The sequence below is a fragment of the Mauremys reevesii genome, linkage group 3 (assembly GCF_016161935.1).
Source record: "Mauremys reevesii isolate NIE-2019 linkage group 3, ASM1616193v1, whole genome shotgun sequence".
NCBI classification, from domain to species: Eukaryota; Metazoa; Chordata; order Testudines; family Geoemydidae; genus Mauremys; species Mauremys reevesii.
In genome coordinates this window covers 101,752,372-101,765,943 of record NC_052625.1, presented here as the reverse complement: position 1 = coordinate 101,765,943, position 13,572 = coordinate 101,752,372, and the positions used below count along the sequence as shown (strand labels likewise).

At 42.2% G+C, this 13,572-nt stretch overlaps 1 protein-coding gene and 1 long non-coding RNA gene across 2 annotated transcripts in view; one reads left to right on the top strand and one right to left on the bottom strand.

The window, feature by feature from the left end:
* GRM1 (glutamate metabotropic receptor 1) overlaps positions 1 to 13,572 on the top strand; it is a 286,217-nt gene that overhangs the window by 49,798 nt on the left and 222,847 nt on the right. The window lies entirely within an intron of this gene.
* On the bottom strand, positions 7,158 to 9,937 carry LOC120402035. Its single transcript, XR_005596921.1, has 3 exons — positions 9,859 to 9,937; positions 7,558 to 7,667; positions 7,158 to 7,256 (listed from the first exon to the last, which is right to left on the bottom strand). It is a non-coding gene; the product is annotated as an uncharacterized LOC120402035 (long non-coding RNA).

Below are 13,572 nucleotides of genomic sequence, written 5' to 3'. Positions count from 1 at the left end.
TTAGCAGTATCTAATCTGAAGCCTAGCCCTGCTTCAGCCTCAAACCCAAACTCTACTAATCCAGATCTGAGCATTGCCTTTTCAATTCAGCTCTAGTAAAAACTGAAGTTAAGTAGCTGATAGCCCTGTCAGTGTTAATGATCCCTCTGCTGCTTGTGGATTTACTACAGGTGAGCTTTGGTGTAGACAGATTTATCCCAACTGAGAGGAGTAATGTGGACAGACCACTAGTGCAACCACTAGAAGCATGAGACTGATATTTATACCTCCATGTGTTAGGTGGGGAAAGAAATTGTCTGCTATCCAAACTATCCCTCTGAATATTATTGTTAAAATCCTGAGGCCCTGCTGTCCAAGACATTTTACACACAGCTGCCCCAATTTGACAATACACAAAAAATTGGAAGATGGAAGCTTGTTGTTTTGATGGTTCAGGTTCAGATAACTGATGGCGCGGTTCCCTATTTTTTCAAGTTGTTCAATGACTATTTTTGTAATTAAAGACCTTTACTTAAGATTTGTTTGCAGCAAAACCTGCACAAACTTAGCTTTGGATGAGTATTGGCAGAAGGTGGGTGAGCTGTTGATTTTTTTTTTTTACAGAAAAGGTCACCTTCAAATGACTGATTGATTGCACCTCTGTCTGTTTCAACACCACCATTAAAAATATTTATTCAGTTTTTCTGGCTTCTAGTTTACTCGAAAGTAATCAATACAACTGAAGGGAAAAAATACCTCATCCTTAATAAGGTAGAAATAAACAAACTAAATATTTTGATTAAACTCTGTTTTAACTTCCTCCAGTCTTTAATCTCCATTTCTCTTGACTTTTATTATTGATATCAGTGTGTAAACAAAACACCAAGAGGCAGCATAAGGACACAAAAGGTGTTTTATTTGGATAGATCTTGCTGAGAAGACATCTCTCTTTTTTTTTGCCTTTTTCATGCATTTTTCTTATTTTTCAAGACAGAAGAGACATGATCTCAACCAAAAAAAAAAAAATCATGAGAGACAACTGCAATGTTCTTTTGCTGCTTTATCTTTGTTTATCTTGGGAACCACTCCACAAAGTTACTTAATAGAGTTTTGTTGAAGGTAATAGGATGACAAGTGAATTGGGCTTTAAGGCCTAAGATGACAAATTCCTACTAGAGTTCCTAAAGCAGTAAATAATTGAAATGTTTAATTTGTGTCACAGTGGTGGATTTCATACAAATGTGATTGAAGGTGAGACACAATTTTAATTTGTAAATATTTTTTACATGCTTGTGAAATTTGCCCACTTAACAGGACAGGAGAATAAAGTCTTCTAATTATCTGGATAGTTTTTATTATTTTGAATTGTAGTGGTTTTTAAATAGAGATGAAGCAGAGCAAAGAGGTTTGAATCTTGGTCTGAACTTCCCTGAAGTTTGATGGGGTCTAATTCACCCGTATCTTTTTAAAAGATAAGAGATACAAAGAAATGATTCAAGAATTTAAGGCCCTGATCCTGCAAACGTTTACTACCAGGTGTAGTGCTTATTATCATGAATAGCCCCATTGATTTTATATAGTTTATGAATCAGCTAATTTAGAACCTATTCTTCTGAGAGCGTATATATGTTCTTTATGGACCAGTCAGAAAATGATTTGTTTCTTTTTAGCTCTTACCTTTTAAGTACTGTTCTTAAATAGGCTCCAAGCTGATTCTGTGATTCATAGGCATTTTACTTTACCCTTCTGGCTGCACTTAGCCAGTTTCCTCATACAGTATTTCTCAAGCCTGCCCTTTTGGAGTCCTTAGTTACTGTGTTACCTCTAAGGGAGTCACCCTTAGCAAATTTAATCACTGTGCTTTGGTAGTGGTTATCCAGTGGAACTTCTACACACATTTCCTGTATTAGCTCCTGTATGTTACTCAGCACTAAGTCAAAGCACTTTCTCCCTTGCAGACACCAAAACAAGCTGCTGAAAAAGTATCTTGTTTCACCAAACTGTGCCCAGATGTGCTGTTCAAGCTGTTATAGCCTAAGCATTTATACTGTGCTAATCATCAAGTTGATGAGCTGGAACAAAAAAATCCCATATCTCAATACCTGATGTGTTCAAAATCTGGCTCTGAATAGTGCAGCTTGAACTGATTTCAGTTCAGCCCCAATCCTGCAAACACTAATGCACGATGTTTAACTTTACTACCATGAGACCCTCAGGATTACTCACAATAGTACAGTTAAGCACGTAGATCAGGACTTTATTTTGCAACTACTTTAATCCCTTTAGTCTACTGCAATCATAGACTCCTAGACTTTAAGGTCAGAAGGGATCATTACTATCATCTAGTCCGACCTCCTGCACAATGCAAGCCACAGAATCTCACCCACCCACTCCTGTAACAATCCTCTAACCTATGTCTGAGTTATTGAAGTCCTCAAATTGTGGTTTAAAGACCTCAAGGTGCAGAGAATCCTCCAGCAAGTGACCCGTGCCCCATGCTGCAGAGGAAGGCGAAAAACCTCCAGGGCCTCTGCCAATCTGCCCTAGAGGAAAATTCCTTCCCGACCCCAAATATGGCAATCGGTTGAACCCTGAGCATGTGGGCAAGACTCACCAGCCAGCAGCCAGGAAAGAATTCTCTGTAGTAACTCAGATCCCACCCCATCTAACATCCTATCACAGGCCATTGAGCATATTTACTGCTAATAATCAAAGATCAATTAATTGCCCTCCATAAACTTATCAAGCTTAGTCATGAAGCCAGATATGTCTTTTGCCCCCACTACTCCCCTTGGAAGGCTGTTCCAGAACTTCAATCCTCCAATGGTTAGAAACCTTTGTCTAATTTCAAGTCTAAATTTCCTAACATCCAGCTTATATCCATTTGTTCTTGTGTCCACATTGGTACTGAGCTTAAATAATTCCTCTCCCTCCCTGATATTTATCCCTCTGATATATTTATATAGAGCAATCATATCTCCCCTCAGCCTTCTTTTGGTTAGGCTAAACAAGCCAAGTTCTTTGAGTTTCCTTTCATAAGACAGGTTTTCCATTCCTCGGATCATCCTAGTAGCCTTTCTCTGTACCTGTTCCAGTTTGAATTCATCCTTCTTAAACATGGGAGACCAGAACTGCACACAATATTCCAGATGAGGTCTCACCAGTGCCTTGTATAACGGTACTAACACCTCCTTATCTTTACTGGAAATACCTCCTTGACTGATGCATCCCAAGACCACATTAGCTTTTTTCACGGCCATATCACGTTGGCAGCTCAAAGTCATTCTGTGATCAACCAATACTCTGAGGTCCTCCTCCTCCTCTGTTACTTCCAACCTCCTCTGTTGATCCATCCCCAATTTATAACAAAAATTCTTGTTATTAATACCTAAAACCTTGCACTTTTCACTATTACATTTCATCCTATTACTATTACTCCAGTTTACAAGGTCATCCATATCTTCCTGTATGACATCCCGGTCCTTCTATGTATTGGCACTACCTCCCAGCTTTGTGTCATCCGCAAATTTTATTAACACATTCCCACTTTTTGTGCCAAGGTCAGTAATAAAAAGATTAAATAAGATTGGTCCCAAAACCGATCCCTGAGGAACTCCACTAGTAACCTCCTTCCAGCCTGACAGTTCACCTTTCAGTCTGACCCTTTGTAGTCTCCCCTTTAACCAGTTCCTTATCTACCTTTCAATTTTCATATTGATCCCCATCTTTTCCAATTTAGCTAATAATTCCCCATGTGGAACTGTATCAAATGCCTTACTGAAATCGAGGTAAATTAGATCCACTGCGTTTCCTTTGTCTAAAAAATCTGTTACCTTCTCAAAGAAGGAGATCAGGTTGGTTTGGCACAATCTACCTTTTGTAAAACTATGTTGTATTTTGTCCCAATTACCATTAACCTCAATGTCCTTAACTACTTTCTCCTTCAAAATTTTTTCCACAACCTTGAATACTACAGATGTCAAACTAACAGGCCTACAGTTACCCGGATCACTTTTTTTCCCTTTCTTAAAAATAGGAACTATGTTAGCAATTCTCCAGTCATACGGTACAGCCCCTGAGTTTACAGATTCATTAAAAATTCTTGCTAATGGGCTTGCAATTTCATGTGCCAGTTCCTTTAATATTCTTGGATGAAGATTATCTGGACCCCCCCGATTTAGTCCCATTAAGCTGTTCAAGTTTGGCTTCTGCCTCGGATGTGGTAATATCTACCTCCATATCCTCATTCCTATTTGTCATCCTACCATTATCCCTAAGATCCTCATTAGCTTCATTAAAGACTGAGGTAAAGTATTTGTTTAGCTATTGGGCCATGACTAGATTATCCTTAACCTCCACTCCATCCTCAGTGTTTAGCGGTCCCACTTCTTCCTTCTTTGTTTTCTTCTTATTTATATGGCTATAGAACCGTTTACTATTGGTTTTAATTCCCTTTGCAAGGTCCAACTCTACATGGCTTTTGGCCTTTCTCACTTTATCCCTACATGTTCTGACCTCAACAAGGTAGCTTTTCTTGCTAATCCCTCCCATCTTCCACTTCTTGTAGGCTTTCTGCTTTTTCTTAATCACCTCTCTGAGATGCTTGCTCATCCAGCTTGGTCTACAACTCCTGCCTATGAATTTTTTCCCCTTTCTTGGGATGCAGGCTTCTGATAGTTTCTGCAACTTTGACTTGAAGTAATTCCAGGCCTCCTCTGCCTTTAGATCCACGAGTTCTTCAATCCAATCCACTTCCCTAACTAATTTATTTAATTCTTTAAGGTTAGCCCTTTTGAAATAAAAAACCCTAGTCCCAGATCTACTTTTGTTTATCCTTCCATCTAGTTTGAACTGAATTAGCTCATGATCACTCGAACCAAGGTTGTTCCCTACAACCACTTCTTCTATGAGGTCCTCACTACTCACCAAAACTAAATCTAAAATGGCATCCCCTCTTGTTGGTTCTTCAACTACTTGATGAAGGAATCCATCAGCTATCACATTCAGGAAAATCTGAGCCCTATGACTAGCACTTGTCCTCCAGTTTGTATCTGGGAAGTTAAAGTCTCCCATGATCACACAATTCCCATTAGTGTTTACTTCATTAAAATATTAAAGTGGTCTCTATCCATATACAAATCGGATCCCGGCGGTCTGTAGCACACCCCAAGCACTATCCCAGGGGAGGCTCTAGTGGCTTTCTTTCCCAATGTGATTTTTGCCCAGACAGACTCTGTCTTATCCATTCCATCACTTCTTATTTCTTTACAGTCTACCTCATCATTGATATACAATGCTACTCCACAACGTTTGCCTTTATTTCTGTCTTTCCTAAACAGCACATAGCCTTCAATACCTGTACTCCAGTCATGACTACTATTCCACTATGTTTCTGTTATCCCTATAATATCTGGTTTTACTTCCTGCACCAGTAGCTCTAGTTCATCCATTTTGTTACCTAGGCTCCTCGCATCAGCGTACAAACGTCTTAATTTTTGCCGTTTGGCTTCACTGTCATTCTTTACCTGATTAGGCACAGACATTCTACCACCAGTATCACCTATTAGACCGGTATCTACACTACCCTTCCTCTTTATGTCCATTCTCCTACCCACAGCTGTATCCTTTCTTACTTCGTTTTCTTCCCTCTCAATGTTAAATTCCAGCGTGGAGATTACCTGGACATCTCCCAACCATCTCCCCCAAATTCCTAGTTTAAAGCTCTCTTAATCAGTTGTGCCAGCCTCCATCCTAGAAGTCTATTTCCCTCCTTACTCAGGTGAAGTCCATCCTGTGAGAATAGTCCTCTGTCCAATCCTTCTTGCTATTATGATTTGGAACCCTATAGTCCTACAGTTTAACCCATTTTACTTGAGACTTCAAAGTGGGTTTAAACAGAAATCTCAGAGATGAATGGGAAATGAAATTATGCCTTTTCAATGTTAATTACAAACAAAAAGTTTGTACATGCTCATTTTGTGGTTTAGAAATCATTTCTAATGTCATATTTAGTCTCATGTGGCTCTTTGAAATGTAAACTGTATTCAGCTAATCAAGTTAAGTATTTCCATTTCAGTAAAGCATAGGAAGAAGCCTCTAAAAATGCCAACTTCTTTTATTTTTAAATAAATCTTATATATGCTCTGCATTCCTAACAGTTTTTTTTATTTAGTCTTGTTCTAAAAATTTTCTAGATAATTTAACTCCTTATCTCTAGCCTTCCTCAGTCTTTACATCTAAGACTCTCTCAGTGTCTGTGTTGATTGCAGAGGGCAGAGTTGATGGTAGGAGCTTTTAATATGTTGTTCTGGGTTTCCGTCAATGTTGTAGAGATTATTGATTTCAGGTCGCAGTTTGAATAGCAAGCCAAAAATGGGTTGTGACGGAGGATGAGTTAACTAGTTCAGATAAAGTAAGAAGTGATCTAAATTTTCATCTAACACTTTAACTGACCCATACTGAACTATATGGTCTACAAACAGTTTTCTAAAAGTCTTACATGTGCAACACTTAGGACTATACAAACAAGTTGTATTCTTTCTAATACCATATAGCATAATCTGGATACAAATATTACAATAGCCAACGCTTTAAAAAATCCTAATTTACAAATATTGTATTTTGTTATTTGCAGTATAACACAGTATGCCATTTAGACTTGCAATTTATTTTATCCAGCGATGGACAGACTGTCATTATGGGTGTTTGTTAGACATGAGCCAAAGCTGTATCATTCAGATCCCTATCCAAATCTTTCCATTATTGAGATATGTTCAGATACAGAGTTTTGGCCCACTTTAGAAATAGGGTATCAGCCCTCAAGATCAAATCTAACTCTGAATTACCATAAAGTTCCAGAGTATTTGGATCTGGGGTTATTGTCCAGACCCATCAGTTTCTTTTTCAATTGTGCATGTGTGCAGTTTGGAGAATCTATGTACAACTTGTGAATTCTGGCAGATTTTATAAACTCTGTGTATAACTCTAAACTTCAGTGGGTATTGAATCAACCATATGCTAGCAAAAAATGGTCATGTATCTCATGAACCCTGTCTAGAAGCCACTACAGGACAATCAAAAAGTCATTAACATTGAATGACTTTTCCCTTGCAATAAAATAGGTATGATAAAGAGGGTGTCAAGCTGCAAGAAATAATTTTTTTTTTGAGTCTAGTCTTCAGTTGGGTAGCAACCAAGCAAAGAATTGCTTGATGAGGATCCTTGATCACCTGAAGGGGGCTTTGAGGCTGACCAGGAGGGTTCCATGACAGAGAGACCTGGAAGTTACAAAAAGACATGGTCTACTCTTAGCAGTTCTCTCACCAACCAGAACAATAAGTCAAAACTGGGCAGAAGGACAGGAGGGTCTTAGATTAGGGTGACCAGACAGCAGATGTGAAAAATTGGGACAGGAGGTGGGGGGTAATAGGAACCTCTATAAGAAAAAGACCCCAAAATCAGGACTGTCTTTATACAATCAGGACATCTAGTTACCCTATTTTAGATTGACCAAAATTCAAAGAGCTTTTGGAGTGGTAAGGACAGTGGTGGGAAGGTTTTTGTGTGAAGTTATGTTACCTCTTTTCCACCCAAGCTTCAGGGCCCTGGGAATGTTCCAGTTGGAAGTAGAAATTGCTGGAGCCTGGTATGTTCTTTTGTTTATTTACAAGACACAAGATTCTGCTTCTCTGAATGCAGGAGGAAACAACAAAAGGAGCAGTTTCTTAGCTTCCAACCCCAAGCCTCTTTAGCCAACACCAGACCCAAAAGCTCTCTCTAGCTTTTCCCAGGGGCACACTATACTTGCAGGCTGCTGCTTGGCTTTTCTTCCTCCTCTGAGTCTTTCACAGTTTCAATCTCTCTCTCTCTCTCTCTCTCACACACACACACACACACACACACACCACCCACAAACCTCAGCAAAAGTTCTCTGCCCACTCATTCCAAAACTTCTGGGTAGATTCACAGCCTCCTTTTGTCTTGGGTGAGGGTCTTGTGATTAAAGCATCCTGACAGTATATTAATTGAACAGAGTGTTCATAACCAGTCTCAAAGAGATTTGTGATCAATGTAGTCAAAGGTACCTCTCAGCATAACATTTATTATTTTTGCATGGATCTGCAAGTCTCTTATGCTTTTGCTGAGTTAAGTGTGTGTGTTTAGCAGTCCCTTTGCAGAGCTAGTATGTTGTTTGCTTACGCTGTCATGCACCCCCTGAAGATGAAACCAATAAACCAGAGGGTCCACTGCCTCGGTGGGCTCTGGGAGCATGCAGCAGTCCCTGGGGAGGTGTGGGAGATCCAGAGCTAGCATCAGGGCCTTGGCAATTGGACTGAAGGTCCCTACTACTAAGAGGGGTGTATACCTAAAGGCCCAGAGCCAGACAGACAGTGCCTTAACTTTGCCCAGTCCCACCAAGCCAACAGAGTACATGGGACGGCAGGGTTTGGGTCCAGTACAGCTGCCTAGTGAGTGTCCAGCAGCATGCACTCATCAGGTTTGTAACAGTGTGTTACGAGACACTGGGTATAGAAGGATTGTATAGTTCATTTACCCGTGTTTAAAATGGCTCATTCTGCATCTACTTATGTCAAGAACTTTAGTAGAAGCAGGATCCAGTGCTAATTTCTTTTTAAAAAGAAGGTAAAGAGTAAACATACTTCAAAAATTAGACAAATTATTATAGCAGTAACTTTCAAGTGACTGTCCTAAAGACATTGATATTGCAGGTCATTGGGTGGTTTGCACAGTGTCGCTAACTCTTATGATTTTATTAAGTCTCTCATGATATTTGGTATTTCAAGCCCCAGCTCCTGGAAAGATGTGATTACTTGAGAGGTTCAGGTTTTATTTTAAAAAAGTAAGGGCTTGTCTACACAGTTTGTGGCATGCTGGGCTGTAAATCTACTTCACACTAGCTTGCTGTATATTAAGTGTACATCCTGCTCCATGCAAAATGTTTGTAGTGTGCTTTGATCTACTCCTATTTGAAAAGGAAATAAATTAAAGCACACTAGGGAACTATTAGTGTGCTGCAGGCTAGTATGGGATAGATTTACACCTCAGCTTGCTGCAAACCAAGTCTTTGGGTGGAAAAGCCCTAAGTTGTAGCCCTCAACATTGTAGAGAAAGGTTAGAAAATGTAACCACCTGACACCCAAAAAGCTCAACAAACAAATGGCAAATCAAGATTTTAATTATTTTTTAAATCTTATGATTTTTAAGTCAATCTTATGAATATTAGCGGGGCCTTACTAATGGATTTTTAATGTTAGGGGTTGGCAGTACTCTGAAGAAAAGTATAGAAGATTTCTGTGTTTCATTATAAGTGTTAGCAGTGGTAATGCACAAGCAGAGATGGGCAAATACCTCTTTCCCCCCCCCCCTTGTAAATATTCACTCAGATGAAAAATGGAATTTAGTTTTCTTGCTGTGGTGCCTGTCTCATGTTTGCTTTCTGCAAATATTTTTTGCAAATTAATTTACTATCTGGAAATAGACACAGTAAGTTCTGAGAAAACATAAGAGAATATTCAAGGAAAATGAATTCCCAACTCCTAGGTGAGAATTAAGTTCAGATGAGACTACTACCAGTTACACTTTTCCAATGAAGGAACAGAAATAAAACTGAGCTAGATATCCAGCCAAAGCTAACCAATCAACAGAGATTGAATTTCAGGTATTTGAAATTTACAATGAACAAAAAATTGCACAGACCAAGAATTATTTTTAGACATTATTAGGAGAATTACATTGAGTAAATATTAGAGAAAGTTGAAAGCTACTCACTGACAATTTGTGAGCAGAAAGTCAGGCTAAATTAATTAAGTAACCTTACTACAAAAAATTCTTATCTCTAAGTATAAATAAGGTTAATACCTATGTATGGTCTTCTACACAGAGCAGAAATAAATCTATACAACCCCTTGTTATGCACAGGATAAAAAGGAGCAGAGTGTGGTCAGTGAATTTAAGTGTCTGGAAGAAGACATTGGCGTAAATGAGTCACTTTATACACTCATCTCTTTGGTCTTACTCCTGCTACTAGAGAAGGGTAATTTAGAAGTAGCATTCTCATTACTGCAGGATTGGAATCCTCTGTGCTTCTGTTTCTACTCACAGCTAATAAGGCTGCAATAAGATGCAGCACATGTCCTGTACAAGCTCTTGTCATATATAAATTTTATTCAACACTGACATTTTACTGAATCTTGAAACATGGTGAATCTTCCTCTCCAAGATGGTGTATCCCATAGATTCAGCACACTGAAAATAACTATTAATTAATGACTCTGAGTAGGCTAACATTTAGTAAATCAATTTAGTATTCTTAACTAATGTGCTATTACTACACACAAAAGTTAGAGCTATCTGAGCTGTTTTTGTTTATTCTATTGTACTATTCTGGTCTCTTAAACAGACCATTTTGTTTGACTGCAGAAAAATGAAACTTTGGCTCAACAGCTCACTTTTGTAGCTCTGACATGGCCCTAGGTAGGTAGGCTGTAAACACAGATGGCAAAAACTCTTCCATTTGATGCAAAAAAATGACTCAGTTCATTCACTTAGCACATCCTTCTGGCTTTCATCAAGCTAGAATTTTGTGATTTTGAGATCTATGTTATGAACACAGTTTTATCAACGTGATTTAAAAAAAAAGAAAAGTATTTCCCATGACATTTAATTCTCTAATCATAATGAAGCACCTGCAGTCTCATTGCTGGCCAGTGCACTAACCCCCACTGCAATATTCAACCATCAAATGGCATAATCTTCCCAGCATAGAAAAAGGGGATGTCCAGCTATGTTTATACTGCACCAATGACAGCAGCATGTAATTTACATGTAGTTACATGCCACAGTGAAAAGCATCCATACTGTGGCATGTAGCTACGTGTGTCAATGAAAGGGTCCAGGCAGTGGAGAGCTGCCAGAGCCTTTCCCCACTGTCTTCCCATGCCAGAGCCCTTCCCTGCTGCTAGAGCCTTTCCTTGTAGCAGGGAAAGGATCCAGCAGTGGTGAGGCAGTGGGACATGGGCTTGGGCATGTAGAGAGCCATGTAGGGTACAAACCCCAGGGTTCAGGCATGTCTTTATTTGCCTAAGCAGTACCTCATTACCTACACTGCTACTTATATCTATTCTAGCTGGGCATGCAGTGCCTGTACTCTACATGCTGCTGTATGCATGAGTATGCAGTGTAGACGTATCTTCAGAGGGGAGCTGGCTCAGGAGGGAACCTGTGGCTGTGGTTGAGAAGGAGGCCATAGAAAATGCTGGGCAGCTCAGGAACTGAGAAACAACCTTTTGCTGGCAAGGAAGACCGTGTTAGTGCTGGCAGGTGGGACAGCCAGGAGTGGCCTTCAACTAGGGAAGCCATGTGGTGGAGCCTGAATTAAACTACAAGTTCTGACCAAAAAGAACTGGACTCTAGGTGAGATCTGCTGGTGTGATTGTCTCTGGGAGAGGGGTGGTCAGAGTGAGTACCCCTGGCAGTAGGCCTGTGGAGCACCAGCTTCATACCCCTGGGCGACTGTGCATAGGGGCTGAGTTAGGAACTGCTGGTTCATCTTTTACAACTTAAAGCAATTGTGTCTAGGGTAACTGCAATGTTTATTTCTACCTCCTCTGATGTTACCCTCTGGTGTTATCTGAACTGGTGATCTGCTAGGTTACTCCAATTCTTGACTCTGGGAGCCAGTCTTACCTTGCTCTGCTGTGAGAACCCCCACTCCTGGGCTGTTCACACACAGCCTTTGGTATGTAAGCTGCTCCTAACTACTTGCAACTGAATGACATTAGCCAATATCTCCAGTCCCAGACACAAGCCTAGGAATCTCCGTCTTGCAGTGTCCAGTTATGCCTGCTGGATGCTGCAAGCTTATATGAGTTCATCAATTTATCCCAAGGAGAATCTCTGACACACTGCAAACCAAACGCACTGCTTCAGGTAGAATAAACAAACAGATTTATTAACCATAAAGATAGACTTTAAGTGATTATAAGTCAAAACATAACAAGTCAGATTTGGTCAAATGAAATAAAAGCAAAACACATTCTAAGCTGATCGTAACACTTTCAGTGCCCTTACAGACTTAGATGCTTCTCACCACACGCTGTCTGGTTGCTCTTCAGCCAGGCTCTCCCCTTTGATCAGTGCTTCAGTCGCTTTGTGTGGTGTCTGTAGATGTAGGTGGAAGAGAGAGGGAGCATGGCAAATGTCTCTCCTTTTCAGGGCCGCCCAGAGGATTCCGGGGGCCCGGGGTCTTCGGCGGCGGGGGGCCCTTCCATTCCGGGACCCGCCACCGAAGTGCCCCAAAGACCCGCGGCAGGAGCCCCCCGCCGCCGAATTACCGCCGAAGCGGGACCCGCCGCCGACGTGCAGCCCGGTCTTCAGCGGTAATTCGGCGGCGGGGGGCCCCCCCGCCGCGGGTCTTCGGGGCACTTCGGCGGCAGGTCCCGGAACGGAAGGGCCCCGCCGCCGACTACCGCCAAGACTGGGCTGCACGTCGGGCGCGGGTCCCGCTCGCAGTAATTCGCCAGTGGGGGAGCAGAAGGACCCCGCCGGCGGAGACCGGGAGCGAAGAAGCTCCTGCGCCTCTGCCCTGCCCCTCTGGGCGGCCCTGACCCTATCCACCCCCAGAACACCCACAATCCAACCCCCATTCCCTGCCCCTCCCCAACCTCTGCCCTGACTGTCTCCAGGGCTCCCTGCCCTTTAGCCAACCCCCCCGGCCCCAGCCTCTTACCCCCGGCTCCCTCCTCACGCGCAGCCTCAGCGCCTCGGCTGAACAGCCGCAGCGTGTCCCCGGTGGGGCCTGAGCCCCGCCCCGCTCAGAGCCGCGTGGTGAGGGGGCGGGGCTGGGAGCTCCGGGCCCAGCGGAGGGAGCAGAGCTCAGCCCGGAGCTCTCAGCCCCGCCCCCTCCCCACGCGGAGCAGGGCGGGGCTCAGGGGCCCCGGCGGAGACATGCCGCTTGATGTGCTAAGGCTCCAGGAGCGGGATGGAGGCGGGAGCCTCCGCTGTTCTCTTGGGGGCCCCTGCAGAGCCCGGGGCAAATTGCCCCCTTTGCCCCCCCCTCTGGGCGGCCCTGCTCCTTTTATCATGTCCTTTCTTCTCTCTTGGCTTTGCGCCCCCCCCCCCTTTAGAGTCAGGTAAGCAGTTCCAAACTGATGAAAGGAAGGGAGGTGAATCACTGGAGAGTCCAACAGATTATTTTGTTACTGCCTAGGCCAGTGTCCTTTGTTCCTCTGAGGCTGGGTTGCGTTTGTCCCATTCATGCCCTGATGAGGTGTGAACTGCTTCTCTGCTCTTGGAGATTTTTTGCCTGGGCTTATTTTAAGCATGAGGATACATTTTCAGCCTCATAACTACATACATGAAATTATAACCTATAACATTACTGTAACAACAATGCTCAGTGCATCATGAGCCTTCTGAAGACACCCAACATGACAAACTTTGCATTGGATACCACACAATAATTTTATAAAGATGAACATGGGGGTGTAGGGTGTTCCCCCGAGGCACCGAGCATCATACCTCCCCACCCCCTATTAAAATAATCCTCTGTTCTCCATCAGCCTCTGTGAGTGT